Here is a 5,363-nt window from a genome sequence, read left to right on the forward strand (position 1 = left end):
AAGCAATCTGAATCGTGGAGAAGGAGGAACTGATGTGGCAGAGAGGAAAATGCAGAAACAAAGGGGTTTGCATGTGGGATACCAATAAGAGCATACATTCATCCACTCCTTCATTTAATAAACATTTGTTGAGTGCCTAATATGTCCTAAGCAACGTTCTAGACACTGGGGTTACAGCAGTGAACTAAAAAGACAAAAATTCCTTCCTTCATGGCGCTACAGACTAGTTGAGAAAAGATAGATAAAAAATAAATCAAATATGTATTATGATAAAGGGGAAAAACAAAGCACATAAGTGGAATAAGAAATGTCATGGAATAGTGAAGAAATATTGTCTGGGGTGGCCTGGAAAGGCCTTACTAAGTGTCTTTTGAGAAAAGACCTGGAGGAAGTGGAGGAGCTGTCCACACGGATTCTTGGGGTAAGAAACTTTCAGGCAGAGTGAGCAACTAGTGCGAATGCCCTCCTGTGGTGGAAGCGTGCATGGTTGCTCCATCCAACAGCAAGGAGGCCAGTGTGGCTGGAGTGGGTGAGCGAGGGGGAGAGGAGTGAGCTATAAATGAGAAAGACAACACTTGTGGAGACCTCAAGATGGAAGCTGAGGAATTTTCACTTCCAATATGGCCAAGTAATCGCCTATAGGACTGACCTTCCTAGATATAATAACTATAAATTCTGGGCAAAATGAAAAAAAAATTTAATTTAAAAAACAAAACCCTACCTGAGGGCACTGGATTAAAAAAAAAAGCCGTGCTACCTAACACTTGGAAAAAACCTGACATTAGTTAACACTCAGGAGAAGGGAATTGAGTGAGTTGAGTTTCCATTTTTCACAGCTTTTAGTCTAAGGGCAGGCCATCTAAAGCTAAGTAGAAAATCCTCAGTCTTTCTAGCCTGAAGGACCGGAGAACAACCACAGCAGCTGGAAGGTGATGGGGAAACGTCAGAGAGAAGAGCGTCAGAGAGAGGAGACCTTAAATTCTGCATATAAACTCTGCCCAAATCCCCAGATAGTGCGTGAATCATACGTACACAAGACAGATATAAACAACCTAGCTACAGATAAAAATCTGAACCGAGATTTGAGATTCAAAGTCTGCATTTGCATCCATTAATTGTCTGCTAAAAGACACCTCAATGCTTTTCAGAGGACTACAACAGAACCCAAAATCTCTACAACATAATATTCACCGTGTCCAAGATTCAATTCCAGATTGCTTACAAGCAAAGAAACAGATAAATGGGACCCATTCTCAAAAGAAAATACAATCAATAGAGCCCAACTCCAAGACGACTCATATGTTGTAATTAGTAGAAAAGGATTTTAAAACAGCTATTGTAACAATGTTTAATGACATAAAAATATGTTTGTAATGAATAAGCAGATAGGAAATCTCAGCAGATAAATAAAAACCATAAAAATAAATCAAGTAGAAATTCTAAAATTGAAAAACACAATCAGAAATTAAAAATTAACAGCAGATAGAAGATGAGAGAGGAAAGAGTCAGTGAACTTGAAGCTAGATCTCCCCACTCACCTCCATGGGGGGACTATATCTTGGTATTTACAAAATTCAACTGCATTCATTTCTTTCCAGGCCAGCTTCACTTCTCGAGTCTGTGAGCTCTCTAAGAGCAGAGACTTTATTTTGCTTGTGGTTGTAGCCCCTGAGCCAGGTGCACATAGGCCATTTGGTTGTTAAAAATTAATTAATATACAAAATAAAGTGGAAAGTATGGTGGACTATACCCTACCTACTATATCTTATAATAACACACTTGGATAAGGGACTAACTCAATGCAGACCATGCCCTCTGCTTTGTCAAATAATATCGTGCTGACTTGGCATGGTGCCTTATTTTTTTCCTGAGCAAGACTGACACATTGGCTCAAATAAATAAACATTCCTTCTTTGATTCACTTTTTTGGAGGCAATAAGTTCACATGTCAATGAAAAAGCTGATGCTTATAACCTCTCCTCTGAATTAACTTTTACACTTTCATGATAAATATTAAGGAACAATAAACTTTTCTTTAACTCTGCGTCTCTTTGTTTTTCAACGATCCACCTTGACTTGCCCCTGGCCTTCTGCATGGAGCCCACGTCACATCACTGAGATAGAAAAGCAGCCAGCTCGTGTGTGGGGGTGGGAGGAGGGTGGGGAGGAGATGCCCTGATTTGTAGTGTTTGCCAGTTTCCTTGGTGTAAATATTTCCACCAAGGCCCTTCTCAAGCTACCGACGTGACCTCAAGATCCCAGAGCCAGGGCAAGCCATTGTCAGAAAGAACACGTGAGGTCAAGGACGAGGTGAAAGAGACACTCATAGAGACAAGCAGTGGAAGAGGATGTTTTATTCAAGACACGAATAGGAGCTTCCATTTTAACCATTAAAGACACTAATTTTTCTCTGAAATGAGGTCTGAGTAGCTGCTCATCACCACGACTTACTCATGCACAGTCTTAATTCTGGGGGTAAAAAGATGCTCAGGGTCTGAATTTTTTCTCTTACATCCCCCAGAAAAGTGACAACGAAAGAGTTGATGTGCATGGTCATTGGTCCTGTTTCCCACGAGATTTGGGAGCAATGAAAGTGGCAATTGCATGATTGAGACCTAAAAATCCCCTGGGAGAGGGAGAAGGCCCCTGAAGCCTGACCCTGAAATGTCCCTTTGAGGCACAGGGAAAATGTTCATTTGGGGACGAAGAGAGGAGCTGTGATTGCTGATTGGCTGGGGGAGTGGGGGAGGAGGTGCTTTAACCAGGACAAAGAGCTGAGAAGGTGCGGAAAGAGACCTCCAACAGAAAGAAGGGCAAAGAAAATTTCTTGGGACCACAAGTGCAGACAGGATGCATGGAGCTGCTGCTTCTTGCCCAAGAGTTTAATGACAAGGTTCCTCCCCTCTGCATGCCAGCTAAGCAGGAGCTGGCAGGGTATTCCCTGACTTTGCCACCCAGCCAGACCTGGAGTCTGCCCCAAACACCATCACAGATATTCCCAGGCTGGAATTCCATCCAGAGACTGGTCATTTGATGCAATTGCATGTGGTCTGAAAAACAAACTCCCACTCAAACATACTGTACTTGGGGAGACTGCAATCTTGATGATCGCGTCTGCCAGAACTCAGGCCCACTCTGACCACAGGATCCTTCTTAAAGGCATGACCAACATAAGTGTGCGCAATTCCACCATGTAATTTTTGTCTGGGAAATGAAATACCTCTGTCGTTACGTCATTTTCCTGAGCATAGCGATCCCTTAAAAGAATAAAACCTAAGTAAGATCCTTTCCCAAAGCTGGTTGTTGAATTAACCTTCTTTTCGTATTCTCTCTTATCTTCCAGGACCTTGTACAGCTTTCGTACACAATCTCGTTTTATCCTCAAAACAATGCATGGAGGTATGTTTTATTATTCTTAGTTCCTGGTCCAGCCCAGAATTCCCACTTCACCTTTCCCTCCTCCCAGTGGAAGGCAACATTGGGCAGCCTGGCTAAACCACGTCTGAGGAATTGGTTCCCTGTGACAACCCTTACCCCCCTCCCCTGACCCACAGGCCTGACACAAAGACACTGCCGGAAACTCCTGACAGCTGCCAAGCGGGTAGCTGCAGCGTCCTGGAGAGGAATGCTAAACGCACAACAGAGCATTTCTAATCTAGTTTTTATGGGCCTGGGGCTGGGGAAGGGCTGGTGACCAGCCAAAGACGGGTGGCACAATGATGAAATCATGCAAGCCCACAGCACCGATTCATGTCGTGGTGGGAACGGGGACAGGCCTTTGTGCCAACCAGAATGTTCCTGGTTACACACTGCAGTTAAAAATAGTGATGGCTCAGGAGTGGGCATGGTGGTCAGAAAGAAATCTTACTTTATCTGTAATATTCTAATTTTTTTAAAAGAAAGCATATTCATGCATTAGTTATATAGTTCTAAGTTCTCTTTAACATTCTAATAATTCTTAGCCCAGAGCTGTTGGGCAGACGGAAAAACATGAATGCCTGTAAAATGCTTAGCAGAATGCCTGGGACACGGAAAATCTTTCAGCCTTCGTTGGCTGTTACCTCCCACCCCTCTGATCGTCGTTATCACCGCACACTGTTTCTCATTTGGTGCCTGAATCTGTAGCCTGGCAGGAGGCTGGAGTCCGACTGGGCCTTTTCCTTAATCTCCTTCTTCTCCTCAGAGGGGCTGCTCCCATCGCATTTGCAGACTTCACAAGAATTCTCCTGCTTGTGTCATCTCTCGTCGCTCATTGTTTGCAGTGTTTCTGTTAGCACAGCTGCTTCTGGGGTCTGGGAAAGCTCTGAGGACCCCGGGGGATACACATGACAGCAGGTTTGTGGAGCTGGTGGACGGGGAGGGGGTGTGTAAGCAGCCTCCACATCCTGTTCCCACATCTCGTCCGGCAGGCCACCACCCCTTCTCTTCCTGTGGATTCCCCTGGGCTGGCTCGGAGGAAGGGCCTGTCCGCACCCTGGCTTCGGTGGACTTCCTTTTGAGCTCACCCACAGGGGGCACATGAGAGCTGGGTGCTCACCGCATCTTAGACCCTCCCAGCTTCACTCATAGGGCCGGGTCCCCTCTGTCCCTGACATTCATCCAGGGACAGGGTAGTAACTGGAAGGAAGCTCAGAGCCTCCAGGGGCTTCCAGCAAGTGGTCCCAGCTCTCCCCTCCACAGCAACCTAGCCCATCTTTCTTCCATGAGCTCCAAGGGTCTGTCCCCACACTGCACATCTCTCTGTCCAGAATGTCCAATGACGCTCATCTGCCCCCATCCCTTTAGTCTCCGTACGGAAAGCCAAGGGCCGAAGACTTGAGTCACCATCCTGGCCCTGCACCTAAGAACCAGCCTTTTCCTCCTACACCGGTGGCTCCCAACTTCTCTGCACCTTAGAATCGCCTCGGACCCTTTGGAGACTCCAAAGTCCTGGCCACGTGCCGGAGCAGTGGACTCACACTCTCTGGGCTTGGGCAGGCTTCAGTGGGTTTCTGTAAGCCCCCCAAGCAATGCCAATGTGTGGACAAGTTTGAAAGCTACTGTGCTCCCACCCAGCACCAAGAGCCCCACAAACGGCCAGGCCCCACGCTAGGCGCTTTGAGTAAGTGGTACCCGTCTCTGCTTCAGTGACCCCTTCTTGATTTCCGGTCTCCAAATGTCAGGATGGATTTCTTCACATGTTAGTGAAAAGCTGCTGGGTAGTTATCAGCTGTTGTCAAGTTGTGTACACAGTGCGCTCACTGAAGCTGAAATAAATTAAAATGCTTAGACGCATGTGCAAAACCACGATCAAAATTCTCCAGCCACACACTCACATATTAACTGTGTTTATAAACAATAAAGGTGAAGACGGAAGCTAATGA

The sequence above is a fragment of the Equus asinus genome, chromosome 13 (assembly GCF_041296235.1).
Source record: "Equus asinus isolate D_3611 breed Donkey chromosome 13, EquAss-T2T_v2, whole genome shotgun sequence".
NCBI lineage: Eukaryota > Metazoa > Chordata > Mammalia > Perissodactyla > Equidae > Equus > Equus asinus.